Source organism: Centruroides vittatus, unplaced genomic scaffold (genome assembly GCF_030686945.1).
Source record: "Centruroides vittatus isolate TY-2023 unplaced genomic scaffold, ASM3068694v2 contig_1427, whole genome shotgun sequence".
Taxonomy (NCBI): Eukaryota; Metazoa; Arthropoda; class Arachnida; order Scorpiones; family Buthidae; genus Centruroides; species Centruroides vittatus.
The window spans coordinates 1,525,774-1,545,888 of record NW_027120893.1 but is presented as its reverse complement, the minus strand read 5'-3'; the positions used below and the strand labels follow the sequence as shown (position 1 = coordinate 1,545,888).

Here is a 20,115-nt window from a genome sequence, read left to right as displayed (position 1 = left end):
TTCACTTGTTGATGATTTTAACATATAACATAATCTTCTAAACAGGTATGTATTTGAGTAAAAAACCAGGTAATCCACAATCACTACTAATCTGAACTAAGCTTAGAATTCTTCATAGCATACTCACTTTTCATTTTGTCATTATCCAATGACAAAATGGACATTGACTACACTGAAGAAGTGTGAAATGGATTAGAAAACATTGAATAAAAATCATAGTTAAAATCAACTCATAACAGTCTATACCAGGGTGGCAAACTTCGAGTCCACATGCCACATAGTAAGCATAATTATTGCAAGTCTACACATGAACATATTCATTCATTTCTTTAAAAAAGATTTCAGTAGAATAAATGTAGAGGCTGATTGAAAAAGGTTGATAAACTGAAATCACATGATTCATTACATGCCGGGTGATTTCTCCTGATGTGTCACTTTGCTATCCCCTGGTTTATGTTTAGTGGATGAGTGTTGATCACAGTTGGGTGTATTTTAGATCTTTAGAATTTCCAGATATGAATGCATTATGGAATCAAAGGCTTTATCTGGTAATCAATATATGACATGCTTAGATTATTAATAAATACTGTATTATAATTATTAGATAACTAAACAGAAATAAAGCTATGATAAAAATTTTTCAATACACATTTATATCTTGCAAAGTTTAGAAGATTCCCTCTCAGTATTGTGTTTCTTGTTTCACTTATTTTATAATTACATCCACAATGAAGTTTAATGTTTGAGTTTATGAACTGTATATGAGTATCATGCTTTCAATAGCTGCTCTGAAGACACAGATTATGCAAATCTTTTATCTCCATCCTAGCAATTTTTTGCAGATTATATGCAGGAAAAATTTAGTTATTTATTTTTAAGTCAGGTTCAATTACTTGGTTTTAAGTTAGTCAGTCTTTGGCAGCCCAATGTTTTGTTACCTCAAGATGCCAATATTGGACTGCCAGTCGACAGACTACCTAAAAGTGCACTTTTCATTTTGCAAAACAAACTTTTAAAAGTTAGTAAAGGATCTAGAAAAATTGTAATATGTAATCTTAAATGAAATATTTCCAAGGATACAAATGCTCATTTTTCAAACACAGGTTATTTCAAAAGTCATTATCTGTTATTTTCATGAAATTAGACTTTTTTTAAAATGCTATGCTCTCAAAAAGATTTGTATATTTACAAAATGTTAATTGGTTTATGTCAATGTTGTATAATTTCTTACATTTTCCATTCAGACTCGTATCACTGACGACGAACATGGAAGAATAAGTGTTTGTAGTAACATACAAGATGAATTTTCTCTCATTTCAAGCCTTTTGAGAGGAAGTTGTATAAAAAAGGATGAACAGACAAGGTTATGAGTTGTTATGTTGAAAATTGTGTTCCAGGAAGCTACTTGTCACTTTGAGCTCTAGACCGATGGCTGTCATGTGAAGCACTAACTTTTTTTGGCATATATTTTGAAATAGAAATATTTCTCATGTTTAAACCAATTTTTTGTAATTCAAATTACTTTTCAAAATAGATAGTGACTTTTGAGATACCCTGTATAACAAATTCTGAATTGATTTCAAAGTAAAGGAAAAGTTCTTGTAATGCACTTACTTTCATACTTTGCATATTTATTTGGTAATTAGATGGTGCTATATTTCAAAACAAAAATGAATTTTTAAACATAGATTAAAATATATAGATCAATTATGTCTAGCCAATCTCTAATAATATAAAAATCTTGCCAAAAATAAACAAAGTTTTAAATTCATTCTTATAATTTAGCCTTTTAGTGAAGTTATAGATTATAAATATTTTCAAAATTAATATAATGTTATTAATTGAAATTACCAAAGCAAATTAAATTTTTCATTTTTGATAAATGTTTGTTTAACAAAATCTGTATTCTCATTAACAACTGATGGTGTCCTAATTTCCTACCTCTTGCCAAATTATTTAATAATTATTTTGCTTCAATAGTCCGATAAAGGCTGTTTGATATTTGGAGTAATTGTATTGATTATATAATTATTTTCAAAAATATAAGAAAAAAGAACTACCAATTAAACATTGAAAGAAATGCAAATGTCTTTTTGAGAAAAGAACACACAACTATTTTACACAATTCATAAAACATTAAATTCATTCATTAATAACATTGCAATATTTTAAATAATGAAGAAAAAACAAATAAATTGTATACTTACAGTTTATAAACATCTTTCTAATGTTAATTTTTCAAGAATTAATTGAAGATCTGGTCTCAAAAGTAATTCTTCCAACTTCCAACAATTCCACATTTTTCCAACAGAACTGATTAGCAAAGATAAGCCTTTGTAATTCGAGGTAACACTTAATGATCGAACATGAATATCTTTGACACCGGTGTGTTTTATCAAAATGCTTTTAACTTTATCCCATTTATCTTTTAACAAATTCTGAAGTTTAACATTTTCAATATTTATCAAAATAAGTTCACTTTCAAACTTCTCAAAATTTCCGTAATCAGAACCATTTGACATTAAATATGAAGGAGTCCTTGTAACACTTAATAATGTATAAAAAGTCAATGCCAAATAATTTAGTGAACTATTTTTTCCTCTGATACAGTTATCAAATTTACACATTTCTTCATTTCTTTCATTTACATTGAATGTAACACAAAATTTCAAAAATTTTAAGATCCAAAATGCGGGAGAATATTTATAACCGTCGCTTAGCGAATGACCACTTTCACTTTTATATATTGAATATATCTTAAATAAGCAATCGATATGATCTTTTACATTATAAACTGAAAGACACTCGTATGAAAAATTTGAAAACAAATTCCATAATATATTAAAAGCAATTTTTTGATTTTGGCATAACTGTGAATTTTCCATGTTGATATTTATAGATGTTAGACAATTTTCTATTGCTGTATTAATTTGTGTCTCAAGAGAATATTTTAAATGACACTTACCTAAAAGTCTGCAATTTTCTTGTCTCATTTCTGCTAAAAGAGATGCAATACACCAAGGAAAACTCCAGAAAGAAATATCCGATTGAGTATATGTTATCATATACCATGCAGATGCTTTTTGATATAGTTCTTCTTTGTTATAATTTCCGTCTTTTTCTAGATCGTCAAAAAACTTCTTTTGAAATTTTTCTTGCAAAACCTGCAGAATTTTTTCGACTATTAGAATGACATTTTTATTGTCATTTTTCATTTGATCATATTTGCTTATATGCTGAATATGTCCAGAAAAAATTTCAGCTTCACTTTTAATATTATACATTTGTAATAGTTTGCTTAACTTATTCTCATAGTGCTTTTTATCTGCCAAAGCAGAATCTTCATAATGTCTCCATCCAGGATATTCTAATAATTTGTCTATTTCTATTGTGGAATCCATCTTAGCCGAATGTTTAATCGCACATTCTAGGTTTCTAGAATGGCGGAAAAGATGGCCCAAGATTTTATCCGATCGATAAGAAATGTTTAAGCTTCCTTTTTCCATAAAATCGGGATATTTCTTTGGTCTCTCTTCTTTATTTAAATAAGCAAGATTACCAGTCTTGGCAAAATCCAAAGTGTATGGATACTTTGATGCGATATTAATACAGTGTTTTGAAAATATGCCTTCTTTATCTGCCCAGGCTAAATGTGCATTTCCCATAATTCCAATGCTGTCTTTTTCAATATATTGCAAAAGAAAATTTACCATATCCTGTACCTAAAAAATTACAATATTCAAATTAAAAATTACATTACAATATCAAATAAAATGAATGTAAAATTTCTCACATGTTCGCATTAAATTCTAAATATAATAAGAAAAAAGTTAAAATATAATTCTATATAATTTCATATTCAGTTTCAATTATACAATATGAGTCATAATTGAATGCTGAAATTATAAATTAAAAATCATCAGATTTTTTTGTCATCAGACCTTTGTCCAACAGGAGAATACTTATATTTGAACAGTTGTTAGTGGGGTAGTGTTCACAGTCACTTTGTTCCACAACTTTTCAAAGAACACTCTCTGTTTGATATTTTCCAAAGTTTTAATAAATGTGTTTTGTTCTGACTATGTCTTTGACTTCAGTTTTTATTATATTATTTAAAATTTAAAAATTCTATAAAAAATTTATTCTATAAGTTTGAGTGTAGTTTTATTTTTAAAATTTATCAGTTATATTGTTGTGCATTATAAATATTTAAAACAAATGAACACATGGTTGAAGTCAAGTTTGCATTTAGTGCATATAATTTAATGCAAATATGATCATAAGAATTTATGTCATTAAAGCATTGTTACAAATTACACTAAAATGGACTTTTGCATCAATAAAAATTGTGACAAGAGTATACTGTACAGACAATTTGTTATAGCAAAAAGCACAGGAATACTTTTTTCTTTGCATGTATAACCAGGTTTTATGCATAATTGATGTTGTGGTTTCTGGAAATAATTTAAGATCAAGGTTGTTGATACTGTGCCCAAAATGCAAATTGTATTACAAGATTTATTCATGATCTTAATTAAAAGAAATCTAAGTTTATTATCATAGACAGAAAGAGCTGCATCAATCTTTCATTAATAATCTAAAAGAAATCTTTCATTAATAAGTATCATACATATCCATCATTAGGAGTAATGAATCATGTTAATATTGTTATATATTGATAGCTGTCCAATCATCTGATCAATAAATCATTTCAATAAATGAGATGCAAGATTTGGAAAATTGTTTTTCATGATTTTTAGCAAAAAGACGGGTTATAAGAAACTTTTCTTTATTCCATTTCTCACAGAATTAGTTAAACTAACAGATGGATGTTGATAGTTAAACTAACAGATGGATGTTGATAGTTTAACTAAACAGATGTTGATAGTTAAACTATCAACATCTGTTTTTGAAGCATCAAGCCCCTTCCCTCCTCTCATCAACCTGGGGAAGGTTTTGGAAAAAAAATTATAGCAACTAATTGTTATTATATGGAAACGTCAATAAGTAAACAATTTCATGGTGCTAATATAACAACAATCGAAAAGAAATAGTAAACCATCTGCCCGAACTATAACGTGAACTAAACATAATCTCACCATCCTAGCCAGCCCAGCGATGACACATTCATCACTACAAAACATAAGATCACCTGACCAAATTCCCACATTATCGGGTGCACGGCCATTATATCCCCTGATGGGATATAATGGCCTTGCACCTGATCTTCGGGGCAATCATTCTCCAAGAACTCCTTTTTTAACCTTGTGCCTTGTTACCGTGTTGATTACCGGACAGAACATTTCTTGTCTCCCTGAACCTTTGCCACATAACCACTACTGACCATTAGAAAGAGGTAGGATGATTAACAGACCAAGAGAGAGAGTTTGAATGAAATCTGTTAATGTGTAAGAGAAACGGACTGCAGAATGCAGTAATAGTAACGCTAGCCTTTAATCAAGGTTTCCCTTAGTATTCGGATTCACTTGTAATCATTGAAATCATTTTACTTTATATTAAACTCTTGTTGAATTTTTATGATGGCTGTTCTTACTTGTGTATTGCTGACCTTGCTAACCCTCCCACTCAAACTATGGAGCACCCTCTTAATTGAACCTAAGTTTAGCTGAATATATCAGAATATTTGTGAGTTAGGATGCACATTAAACTATCCTAACTGGTGTCAGGACCTGATGTTGAAGGGAGCTTGCAATCCTTACGACAATATATAGATAAAGCCATCCACTGCCAAAGTGAACAGATCTCGCCAATCCGATGCCGATCAAAGAGGTCAACAGTGCATTCTGTAACCCCTGGCTTCTCACAGAGATTTAGTTTTCAACATAATGGATACTGTCTTTAAGAATTTGTAGAATTATTTTGAACAATGTCATCAATCATATGAATCCATAAGAACTGAGATGAGTCTAAATAAGGAATAAAATCAAATCAGGGTATGTAATAAATGTTAATGGAAGCTATACCAAAAAGATTACTGCTATGTTATTAGATCCTCTCTAAAATTCTAGGTTAGCTACTATTTTCAGGAGTGTGAGAATTTCATTTATAACAAAGTCATTCAGCATAATTTAACCATACTAGTCATTTTAAAATACTCACTTTTATAGACGATTTAAATTCATCCTTTTTCTTTATAGGAAAATTCATGGGTTTTAACATTTTCTCGAGAAAATATTAATTCTGGCATCCAAATGACTACGTACTCATCTCCATCTAAATCGGAACCTTTTAAAAAATAAATTTAATTAAAAACTGTTTTAAACAGATGAAAAAACAACAAAAAATTTGAATATTAAATCAACTCTAGTACCAAAAAATTTGACATTTTAACATATCTAACTTTCTAATTGCAAAATTGAAATTTAAAACTTATTTTTATAACATTGAAATCATCTTATAATTTTGTAATTTTTAGTTAGCAAACCGTTTTGTATAAACTATATTTTAGAAATTGAGACATGTAAATGCAAACACTTAAGACTCTTGCTAGACTTAACTTTACGTATTTTGAATACAAAATCTGAAATAATTAAATGAGGAGTTTATTTAAGAAAATAAGGAGAAATTATCTTGCTATCTTATATTTAGAAAAGTTGTGTATGTCAACATAATTGAAGGCAAAAACAAACAGTCCTTGCTGAACACATCGGTTCTTGTCAGATTATCTGAATTAAATGTAATGAGAGATCTGGATTTTACTCTGATTGAAATGCCATATTGTATGCTTTCGTCCTTCAGACAATTTTCCCTGCTCTTCTTTTCAGGGAATTCTTTTCTACCTTCTAGAACTTTCTAATCTTAATTCTTTCTTTGGAGGTGAGGGCCACTTCCTAGAATTTACCAACATATTATAGGCAAGGTTTACCTTGAGGGCCTATGAAGTGAAGGAAGGTCACTTTTGGGCTAAGGCTCAAAGAGAGAGGACAACGAAAGGAAAGATGACAGTATATGGTGCCCACTGCATTGCCATTGCCTGATTGCCACTGCAGTGGAAGACTATTTCTAAATACCACATCATAACATTAACATCTATTTACATAATTCAGAACAAGGATACTCACCCGATTACAAATAATATTAATACTATGCTACAAAATTCAAATGTCGCTTTCTCCCTTAATTGGCAACGAAAGAACTGACAAATTAGCAAAGAAGGCAGCCAATAACCAAGAAAACACCATAATATACAGCAAATTACCACCTGTGACAGGATACAATGCTATAGAAAACTATATTTTAAAAGAATGGCAAATGTATTGGGACAACTTCCACAATGAAACAACTTATTCATACTTACCAGAAATTAAAAGTATCTTCAAGATGAATTGGCTCAAAATCGTAATACATCCCAATTTATAACAAACCATGGCTGCTTTCAAAGCTACTTACACAGGTTCAAAATTACTGATAGTGATAAGTGTTCTATTTGTGACAAAACCGATAGAAGCGACCACTACCTGTTCGAATGCCCTATAGTTGAAAAAGAAAGGAATGATTTACAGCAAATTTTAGGCAAACATATAGATTGGCCATACAATAAAAGCCTTCTCCTGCAAGACAAAGAAATCTATGTCCTTCAAAACTCTTATTGACTTATATTTCAAATGGACTTGAAAAAATTATACTGAATATTGTTGGTTGTCTGGGAAACTACCCACCCCTTTATTGTGTTAAGTCTCATGCATTGCGAATAATGGCAGAGTCCACTCTCGCCCATACCATTCATTTACTGTTATGCACATTTAACATCTTTTTTGTATAATGATAACTGTATGTAGTTTACAACCCAGTTGTGCTAAGTGGTACTGGATATGTACATATCACTTGTATTTGATTAATAAAAAAAAAAAAAGTATATGGTGCCCGAGTAGACGGGTAACGTCAAAACTTCAAAATTCCCAGTCTAAAGTTAGTATGTTAGAGCCAGCAGTCATCTTGATGGATTTGAACATGCGACAGACTACTGGGATCAAATATACAAGAAAAAACTCTCAGGAAAGGAAGACAAGCACGAATTTTGTGTTTAAGAAACTTCCACATAGCCCCTCATGGTAACTGAACATTTACACTATCCAAATATTACCAGATACCTTTCCTATCCTATCCACCATCTTTGCTAGTTCTTGCTCCTACTTTCTATTTCCTTTTAAGTATAAATTAGTATTAAGGAAAATTTTGTTGTAATTAATATTATCAGTTTCTTTTGTACTAATCATGATAAATTTTGTAATTATTCTATCAACAACCAGATTTGGGGTGACTGTTAGTCAACAACTCCTAGAGCTGGAATACCTTTGTACTTGTACTTTTTTATCACTCGAATCAAGTTCTTTTTTCTATCTTCTACCTTGCATTTTTTTTTTTTTTTTTTTTTTTTGAGTGTTTTGCTCTCATCAGTTAACGAAACCCTTTCTTAAATATCACAATACCAAATGTCTAACTCCTAGGAAAAAGGCTCTTGCCAGACCAGAGTCTTTGTTGGTAACTTTCCCTCTTTATCTAAAGTTCACTCATTCATAAAATACAGCCAAATCAGGGAAAAACAGTGATTTCACAGAAAATGAGACTAATAATACAAGAAGAGGAGGAGAAGATATAAATAAAATAAATAAATATAAGAATAAAAAATAAAACTTTCAATTTTAAAAATATATATTACGGAAATTTAAGACTTAATTTTAATAATAATAGACAGAGAGAATATATTTGAACAGTTTTACAGTTTCCAATGCATCCAAATGTTTTTCACATTCAGGAATTGTGGAAAATAATAGTTCTGATTTTATTTATATTTTATTTTAAAAAATGGATGTGGAATTTTAGCTGTTAACTAAATATTATATAATATTGTACCCAACTGAAGAAGGATGAATATATATGTCTAAAATGCATATTGGAGTCAATAAAATTGAAATGATAAAACAGTCATCTTAAAGTCATTTATGGCTATTATGATAAGTTTAGTTTTGAGGCATATTAATAGCCAATTGAAAATTTAACATAGTTATCCAAACAACAAGCATTTTATACTAGAGAGAATATGTTTAATAAAAATTTGTCATCACAGGAATCATTTTAATCAATCAATCAACAACACTAAGAAGAGACAAGTCACCATCACATTTAGAAGCTGTCCTTGTGTTTTTCAGCTGATCCGTAATGCAAAAGATACTCCCCAACAAGACATGCTATCTGGGGTATACACCATCCCTATTAGGGATCACAGGTGTGATAAAGATTTAATATATGTCGGCTCCACAAAACAATCTTTGGAAGTGAGGCTTAAAGAGCATAAAGCAGAGATTTACAGAGAGCGGTTGTAAATCCTCCACAAGAGATTTACAACCGCTTTGGCACATTACACCACAGATCCGAGTATACGGCAATTATTTAAGGAGGCCAAGGTCATCCACACCACGCACCAGCCACACCATTTGCACTGGATGGAAACAATTTATATACACAAACAGCCCAGGGTGTGTATTAACAGTAAAGATGAGTTATCCTTATCAGTAGCATGGCAAACTCTTATATATGATGGATGACAAGACAGAATTTTCTACTTCTGACGAAGGTGCATGCCCAAATGATGACGACACTTGCACAGGTTTCCTCCGAATTCCATTTCAAAACCCTTTCAAAAAGAACTGTTCCATTGAATTTTATTTCTTTTGTCCATTTTTTCACCTGAAGAAGAACTGTTGGTTCAAAAACGTTAGTGAAAGCTGTATAGATGAGTTATGCACCATTTTGGTTTGTTGTGGACGTAAGTCTTATTTATCGCGGTGTGCTTTTGATGTGTTATTTTGTTTTAATCAACAATACCATTGAAAGACAAGATATAATAACACAATATTTACAGTTGAAGTTTATAAAACTAAAAGAATTGATAATTTGATCAATAGAGGACTGTTTTCATTCAGTTCAAAACTACATTTGTATGTTATACAGCAATAGCCTAACTGCAAGAAGTTAAGTAACATTTCTAAAAAATGTAATACAGTTTAACCCGATTATAACGTCATCGGATATAACGACAACCCTAATATAATGTCAAATTTTTATCGGTCCCACGATTTTATTATACTAGATAATGTTAAAAAACTCACTTGTAACGACATAAAACCCTGTTTTAACTTCATATTTGAAGCACTCCCAAATTTTATTTAACAAAAAATATACTACATGTTCAGTCCTAGGGTCAGAGTTCACTTTCCTAGAATGACTGTGGGTGGTGCTCTTTCCACCTGACTTCGGTGGGGTGAAATTCGCCACTTTTAAACGATGTGATGATCGGTTACTACGTGCTCATTTTTAAATTACTTTATGCTAAATTGTTAAATATTCTATTATTTTTAATATAACATATTATATCAAATAGTTTATAAAGAAATAATTGAATTATTTTTAATCGGCATACATTAATTTAACCTTTTGTTGCCTTTTGATTCGACATTGTTCTCAAAACCGGAAGTTCCGCCATTATTGAAACTTAAGACAAATAAAAATTTCTTATAAAATGCAATTTTTGAAATTTTTACTTACATCGATGTAAATAAAGTTTATTTAAACATGTAGTTTGCATTTTTATACATACGATAATAAATTATTACTATCATAATAGATACAGTATACTGTATTACCATTAACCTCACGTCAAGGGCGATCATGTGGCAGTGGTGAGCGACGTATATATCCGCAAAAAATTCATATAAAATACCTGGACTATTTCTTGAAGTCGTAGAATTTTCACAAGTAGTTGGATTCTCCAACTTTGTTTTGGAATATCCTTTAGTTGTCGAGAAATTACAATAAAAGAGAGAAATTAAAATAAATATGAAATTTTAGACGGCCATCTATCGACATAAATCGAATTTAAACCTCCCGCCATCATCTGATTGGTTAAAAAAATTAATATTCCTAATTGGCTCGAGTCAGAAAGAAAGTAGGCGTGACTTCTGTAAATCACGCTATCGCGAGAGCTCTGGTGCAACTTCGAAAAGCAACAGCCTACATCATCAGTCTAACAGTCCTTGTCTGACCTACTTTTTGTGAAATCAACATTTTAGAGTAAGACGTAGTAATTTATAGTAAAACGGTCTTCTATAATATTCATAGTAGTTTGTAAAAGTTGAATTTCAATTTAATAAGTATTATTTAGTTCGGAAACATTAAAAATACATCATTAAGAAATAATTTTATGGTAAAACATACAATGTAAAATTAGAATGGAGTTTATAATAGATCCTTAAACACACTTGGTACGTTTTATCAGACTGAAGTTATGACCCCGCAGATAATGACGCTCGGTTATAACGTCAAAAGATTGCCGGTCCCATGGATGATGTTATAAATGGGTTAAACTATATTTCAGTTCTTCAAATCAAGAATCACTTTATACAGTATATAATAAACATGATTATGAAGAAATTTATCACATTACAGAAAGCTGCCATACTAAACACATCACATAGTCAGGAAATTCTTAAATACAAATACACAAATAGCACAAACATAACAGCTTGTTCTATAAGTTATACCCTGATTCCAGCATTAAACACTGGTACATAAGCCAAGTAAGATACATTCCACCAATACCACCAAAATAATAATGATGACAATTTTACCTGCCATTTCATCTGGATGCGGTCTTTTTCCTTTGCTTGGAAACACAATGCAGTCTTTAATGTGATGTAACTTCGGTACATCAACAGCATTAAACTTTCTTACATCACCAGGATGTATACAAGGACATTTTGTAACTAGAACTGTTCCTATAAAACATAATGTATATATATATATATTAATTATTATTTTTTGTATAGAGAATAATTTACCATTCTGAAACATTATTATTTATAAATTTGAAAATAATAATTTCTAAAATATTGTGTAAATATGCAGTATAAATGAAAAGAAAGGAATAAAAAATTTCTTATTTTATTTTGTTATTTAATTCAGTTAATTTATATTTATTTTATTTCCGTTGTATTTAAATTTTATATTTTGTTCTATTCTACAGATATTTACTGAATTATCTTTTTATTCAAATATGTTCTATTTTGGCAGTGGCATTGCAAACATAACTGGCACCCGACACTTTACTGGCACCCCTCTCCCCCTCCAGAAACACATATAGTTTGTCTTGGAGACCATTTTGGCACCACTCGCAGAGGGGCGCCCGGTGCATTATACACCCCCTCACTACGCCACTGTATTTTGGAATTAAAGTTACACTTCACTCTGACACCGGGGATGAAATACTAAATACTGAACCTGTTACCGGTGTAATTTGCGTGAAAAAATCTTCTTTCCACAAACGTTTTCGAGCTTTCCAAATAGCCCTTCTTCAGGTAGAGAGGAAAAAAAAAAAATTCCGATGAAACACTTCGAAAAAAGGAACGTAGACATTTAAATAAAAAACCGAATCTGTGTTTTTAGATTCGGTTTTTTATTTAAATGTCTACGTTCACCGGTAACAGGTTCAGTATTTAGTATTTTGGAATACTCAACTGATGAAGATTTATCAAATTAGGTTGAAAATGTTTCTGTTTCATTATACTTTTTGCTGGACTTGATTTCTAAGGTGCAAATTATTTTTTGACATTCCTTCAGTTTCTGTATTTTGTTACAAAAAAAAAAAAATACACAAAAATAATGAAAAAACTAGTAAAGCTGACTCGTACAATGTAGGTATAGGAAATCGTGTTATAAGAGACATGCATTATAAGGAGATTTTATGCAAATTTAAACTATGCCACGCTATACAAATTCACATTATAGGGGAACATCATACAGGAGTTCACTGTATATTTAAATTTCATTATTTAGCTGAGTGAGCAAGCTCATTTCCTTACATTCAAATGTCATTCGATTTAAATAAACTTCTCTGAAACTGCATGACCAGTCTCATCAAATTTGGTATGGACATCAAGTCTAAGTACATGAATTGTGACCACCAGGAAAACTGACTTAGAACAATTGATCATCCAAAATTTTCAGTTGTGGTTTCAGTTACTCATTGTTTCTTTAGAAAATCAGATAATTTTATAACACTTGATTTGATTTATGTGATTAATGTTGACACAAAGACTAACAATATATAAATCTTAGATAAATTTAAAATTTGTTTGCAATTTTGGATTCTTGTCAGTATTCAAAGTAAATTATTATTCTTTTTTACTCTTGAATTACAGAGATAAATAAGTTTTCAGAAAATATGAATAGGAGTGTTGAATACATTTGCTTGTTGCACTTGAATATGTTTGAATTCAAGCAACATATATTCATTGATTTATTTGTTGCACAGTAATTAGCATTCCAGATCATCTCATTTTGGTAAATACATGAAAGAAATTAAGTGACACCATCAAAAATTTTGTTCATTTTTTGTTGCCCAAATCATAAATTTTGCTCCTCTTTGGCTCACTCATTTTACAGTTATCTGAAATTGTTTAAGGTACAACAAAATAATTACTAAAATAACATAACCTAGCAACAATATTTGACACAAAGAGCACTTCTTTGTATCCATCTGTATGTTATTTTATGGAATGTTACAAATTCATAGCAAATAGTTAAAAGAATTTTCCATGAAAAATGTGGATTTAATACTCCTATCAAAATTACACCATGTTTTCCACATTTTCACAGGCCATACTTTATGCAATCAACCAAAAGTGATACACTGACCATTTGATCACAATGAACTTGTTGGCCACCTAAGATAGAACAATTCACGACACAAACTGACTACCAACTCTCACTTCTCTACCAAAACACATCAGCATGTTACAGTTAAGTGTCAAAGGTCACATTACAGATGGTGGTATTCTGATCCAGTAAAGTAAAATGACAATCACCTGTACTGTACAATTTCAACTGCAGTAGAAGAAATAATAAACCAGTTATCTGCACAAATTTCTAACACCTTAACACACAAAATTCTAACATCTTAATAGATGGCATGCAAAGAATGCATAAGCATAGCAAATATCAATGAACTGACAATTGGATTTGCTGCCTTGTTCAGTGCTACAACTACAGTAGAGCATTGATTATCCAAATGCCGATAAGCTAAAACGTCAATTAACCAAAAGCTTTCCAGTTGGACTGTGTCGGGACGTCTGTCATGCTGAATCAAACATTTTTGATACTAGATTAACTTCTAAAGTATAATTTTTTTTATATTTTTCAATATATTTATTTTGTTTGTACAAAATAAAGAAATAATTTTTAATGATACAATAGCCATGATTATTATTATAAAAATTTTCGTTAGGCTTAACATCGACGAAAATTCAACACAAAGTGACATGCAATGGAGAAAAATTTCAATATGGGATATATTATACTATTATTGGGATATACTAATATACTAATTACATGGGATATACTAATTAGGGTTTCTCATTTCCCGATCTTTTGCTTGTCCCAGGATTCCGGAATAAAAGTGAACTGTTTCCCGGGATCCCAGGATAGAATGAATTATTTTTAGGATATACAAAATATCATGAAATCAAATGATATAATTATTTTTCATTTTTTAAAGTAATTTAATACATTCTGCAACCTCCAAAATCATATTAATAATGCTATGTAAGATATATATTAAAAATTACCTTTGAATTATGTAGAAATTTTCACAAATAGAAAAAACTTATTAAAGTTTGCTGGAAACTGCATACAACAATAACAACAAAAAAATGCTTTGAATTCAGTTGAAAATTTAAAAAAAAAATGAACTTACTTAGATCAAACTTCTAACTTAAAAGGTAACTTTTGTTTTTTAAGTAAAACATAATACAAAATATTATTGTAAATTTTTATAATAAGATTTTAAAAAGCAAAGATGGACTGATCACTCAATCTGATTCTTATTTTAGTAATGAAAAGTCCTGCTACCAAGAATGCCTTTTCCAAATCAAATGATGTGAGTGGAGTTGTTTAATGCATTCAAGAGAAGACATGTTATATGTTTTTTCACCTGTAGCCTGGAAGATTTCTAATTCATTTTCAAGATTGCCGTACTTCTTTTGCTCTCTGGTATTCTTGATTTGTCTACCTTGGCTACTTTAATAGCGGCATCAACCTTATAACCCGATAATTCGGCAATTCGTTTGGCTTTAATAATCAGATTTATGAAGAAAACTTCATACTTGCACACTTCGCACTTGTTTGTATCCATGCTCAATTTGCACATCCTGGCATTATGCAGTTATTGAAGCCACTGGGCATGGTTAAAAATTAAGACAGCATAAGCACAATTATTCTAAATATTACAGGTTCTGACAAGTAAATAATTTTCAGAGTCCTGCCATAAATAAGCTATGTATTGATTATTGACCATTTGTGACATTCCACAATGAGCAAAAATTTAAACTAATAAGTAGTTTTAAAATTAACCTGTCAGCTGTTAGTCTCAATAACCTGAAACAAAATTGCTGTTGCATAGACGTTTTGTGGTTTTTAAAGTGGTTTTTCAATTTGCGATATCTTGCTTAAAAATTGTCGTAGATATAATCTGTTTTCGGTTTTCTATCACATACATATTACACTTTATGATTGTTAACTACAGAATATTATGTACATTTAAAAAAATTAATAAAATTTAAGATTTTAAAATATTAAAAAAAAATTCGTTTTTTTATAAATATTCCATTAATTTGTTATATATGTTACTTCGATATGTCTATTTTCTGACAAATAAAAAAAACTGCAGCTTTCTAAATTGACGTAGAGAAATAATACGGCCTATAAATTATAACGCCAATTGGCATGGGGGTGGTGGCTTTTCTAAATCTAGGTCAATATACTTTTATTATTGATGATGTGTATTTGATTCCATTTATACATTATTTACACTATTGTATTAATAGTAGACTATAATCAGCAATTATTACTTTATTATATTGACTATACATGTATTTCTTGTGTATTATGGAAGTACCACGATAACTGGAAGTACAGTAGAGAGTCGTTAATCCGAATCAATTCGGGACTGGGGTTGTTCGGATTAGTGATTTGTTCGGATAACCGATTATGTATGAAAAAATATATTAACCTGTCCGATGTTCAAATTTTTCTCTGTTGCGTGTCGCTTTGTGTTGAATTTTTCTTCGTTGCATGTTGCTTTGTGTTGAATTTTTGTCGATTTTAAGCCTAACGAAAATTTTTATAATAATAATCGAGGCTACTGTATTGTTAAAAAGTATTTCTTTATTTTGTACAAACAAAATAAATATATTGAAGAATATAAAAACATGAAAATTATACTTTAGAAGTAAATCTAGTATCAAAAATGTTCAATTCAGTACGACACAGTCCGACTGAAAATCATTCAGATAACTGGAGATTCGGATTACCGGGGTTCGGATTAACGACTCTCTACTGTACTTTGTTTTTTGAAAGATTTATGGCTGGATGGTTTAAAAAACATGCTTATTTGTTAAATAGGATACATAATATACATAAAAATTGATTAAATTCAAGCTAAAAATAGATGAGAATAATAATTTATAGTTGTTTGTTTACATTTGTAGCTGGCAATGTAGCTCCGAGAAGGCATAACTTTTTCCAAGAAAGTTTCCACTCCATAAACCCAAGTCGATGCTTATTCGTTAAAGGATAGTCATTTAGCTATAATATACCAATTAGAGCTCAACAGGCACGCTAACGAGGATTTTATTGTCAAATGAACAAAAGAAGAGTCTCCCAAAGACAACATGGAAAGGAGGAGTTTTATGGGTAAATTTAAAAATACTGGGTGGTAACAAATATCTTATTCATTGAAACAGACTATGTAGATAAAAGCTAATCAGTGCTTGAATCACCACCACCTAGTTAATTATGAAAAAAAATTGATGCTTACTTCAACTGGAGTACAGCACAACAGTTTAACTAAAACAGGTTTCTCCAATGGTAGTACCCCACAAACAACTGATTAATAAATACAAATGTATTCTGACAGTTTATAAGTTAATTATACTTTCTATTTGCAAAATTTCTTCAACCTTAACATAAAATAAGAAAAAAGGAAATTTAGGAAATTCAGGATTTCCAGGGTTAAAAAAACAACTGGAATCCCAGGATCCTGTTTGACAAACCCTAATACTAATATAATATATTAATAATGTATTTTTTCATACATAATTGGTTATCCGAAAAATTGATTTTCCAAACAACCCCAGTCCCCAATTGATTCGGATAATTAACACTCTACTGTATTATCTTAATAATACTTAATAATTAATCTTAATAATTTACTTGTATGGAACATCATGTAATTTTGTCATAGAATAAATTAATTTATATTTAGTCTAATTTAAAATCTTTTTCAATTAAATTGTTTTATCCCATATTGGAAATTATTCAGTAATTAACTTAAAAAAAATTCCAGCATTCTATAAAATTGGTTAAATGAAAAACACTGAAACTGCAACTGAATATTTTCTGACAGTCAGCTGTCTCAGAAGATTGGTTAGAGGCAGTCAGTTAACCTGATCTGATGCCTTAGTCAATTCCAGTTCGGTGAATGTCACTAACTATTTGGAATACTAATCAGATCCATGTCCTTGAGGAAAATCATGGAAAAACTTTGCCATAGACTTAAGTTTGGATTCTGGGTGTTTATAAAGTGCATGCAGCAATTCAATTCTGTTTACAAGCATAAACAAACACATCATTTAATTTTTGTTGACACTCCTTGAGCTGTAAACAATTTAACACAATAATTGTTTCTAAATTCCAACATGAATATGGCTAGTCGGCAACATTAAACAACCTCAAAAGTTACTACATATAAATGAATTATGTCATTCTGAAGCAAAATTTGAAAGGAATCAAGTTTCCAAATCAGCACTAAATCAGATATCATTGCTTCTATTTCAAAAAATACTAAATAAACTCTAGATTAAACATAAAATCTCTCTCAACTCAATTTGCAGGCATTGGAAAACAACAAATTCAATCCTACTAGGATTGCATTTGTTGTTTTCCAATGCCTGCAAATTTGTACAGTGGGTGATCGGTTAATGAATATAATCCATTCCAAGACTTTGTTTGCTATCTGAATTGTTCGTTAACTGATTATCGATTTACCATAGGTTTTTATGAGAATTTGATTAATTCATTAACTCCAAAAACTAAAAATTATGTACTTTCTTATTATGTTTATTTATATGTAATAATAAAAATACATATATACACAGTTTTGCATTTTTATTAGTCGTGTTTTTTCCATTTGTGGGGATTAAAGAATCTGTCCAATGTCAATTGCTTTTCTCTCTTCTTCAGGATTTTTCAGAAGTAATTAATAGCATTGTAATTGTAGAGATCCCCAAGCCTATTATCCTCAACCTGGTTTGGGTGCCATTTGAATGACTGTTGTTCTGACATCCTCCCACTTCTTCAATCTAAAGATTCAAAGATTCTAAAAATCTTTAATAGCAGATATCAGCATTACTCCTCTTTTTCAGAAGAAAACATATCTTGCCAAGTTTCTTGGTGTTCTTCATTCAAGAATTCTTGGCATTCTTCTGTTGTCAGATTAGTTTCAGGTTCCATTATGAGCTCTTCAATGTTCTTTATTTCTCAGATGTGATTTTTGTTACTCCTTTAGCTGCTTGAATGTTCTTGGTTATACTGTATCTTTCTTAGATAAGATTGAACTGCAGCCTACTGTAGAACTGTTCAAGCCATACTGCCCAGCAACATCAGAAATCTTCTGCCACTCTCTACCTTTGCTATTATACTCCCACCTTTCAAAAATCAAAACTGACGCAAAATTTAACAAGTGCCCGCCCAACAGTCTTGCAAATACTTTTAAAAAAAAATTGTTTCTGTCAGAAAAATAAAAAACTGAAATTACAAGGGAAAGTTTCAAAGTTCCAAGGAATACTATCCAATCAGTATATACCGGGTTGAGCGTCGATGTCGACATCTCCCACGCTCCAAAAAGTTTTGAATTGTTGTCTGAAAACAAGGGAAGACCAATCGGTATTTATTATTTTACTTTGCATTGTTCTGAGGGGTTTGTTATCTGAATGTATGTTCATTGTCTGAACATAAAAATCCTTTGCGAAAGTGTTTGGTATCCAGTTTGTTTGTTAACCAATCACCCACTGCATTTATTTTTTATTTAAATTATAGATAATCAGAAACTGTTAATTTTTAATGTAAAGATTTGAAAAAAATTATCAAGTATAGAAGAATTTAATACTTAGCAATCACTTTTTCAATAAATTTATAAAATTTAAATTAAAAATACATTAAAAGATTGTTGATCTGGCACTTATTAATCTACATTGTCTAGTGTTGTAAAACGCATGTGGTGAAAGAGAGTCCAACGAGGGGATAAGAGAAAATTAAACTTCTTTATTTTATTTTTCACCCACGTTTGTTAATTTATACAGAATTATTGTTTGTATTCTGACACTCCTTAGACAAAGGTCATAAATTTTTGACACTCAGGCAGAATCATTATTCTAAGATCTTGCGACAAAAGAATTGAGGTACACGACGCATTACAAAAGGAACGCGAAAAAAGAAACTTATAACTAATTACTTAAAACTATTTATACTAGAGAGGGAAAAAGAAGGTGTAGATAATAGGATAGAACCAGACAAGAACGAGTACCCAAACTTAGCTAGCGAACTCGTGGTGGTGGCTATAACTCAGGCCTTCTTGGACGATACGAAATTCAATGACTGTAGAGTTCGAATTTTCTCCTTCCTTTGTGTTTCCTTCAATAAACTTCCAGAAGGGCTTTTGTATTAGATTACTAGAGTTCTTCTCTAGATTCTGTTACGTTCGGCTTGCTGCCTCCTTTGTTCTCCTGTTGGTGTGAAATTCTTAGAGACCTCACCAAACACGTTCTTACAGTTCGATGTCTCAGCCAAAAGTGTCCAGTCTATCTCCCTTTTAGCCCCTCCAGGCTATCTGTTTCTTTTGTCTTATAACCAGTTCATCGCCACCCACTGAGAGAAGTTTCCAGAAGAAGTGGGGACAAGGAAACAAAGGGTAGAGGAATAAAGGGAAATAGGAAATATATATATATATACAAATAAAATATACAAAAAAAGATATGGCGTAAG

At 30.5% G+C, this 20,115-nt stretch overlaps 1 pseudogene; it reads right to left on the bottom strand.

Moving 5' to 3' along the window:
• Positions 1 to 2,193: 2,193 nt before the first annotated feature.
• Positions 2,194 to 20,115, bottom strand: part of LOC136968300 (uncharacterized) — a 33,668-nt pseudogene continuing 15,746 nt past the window's right edge.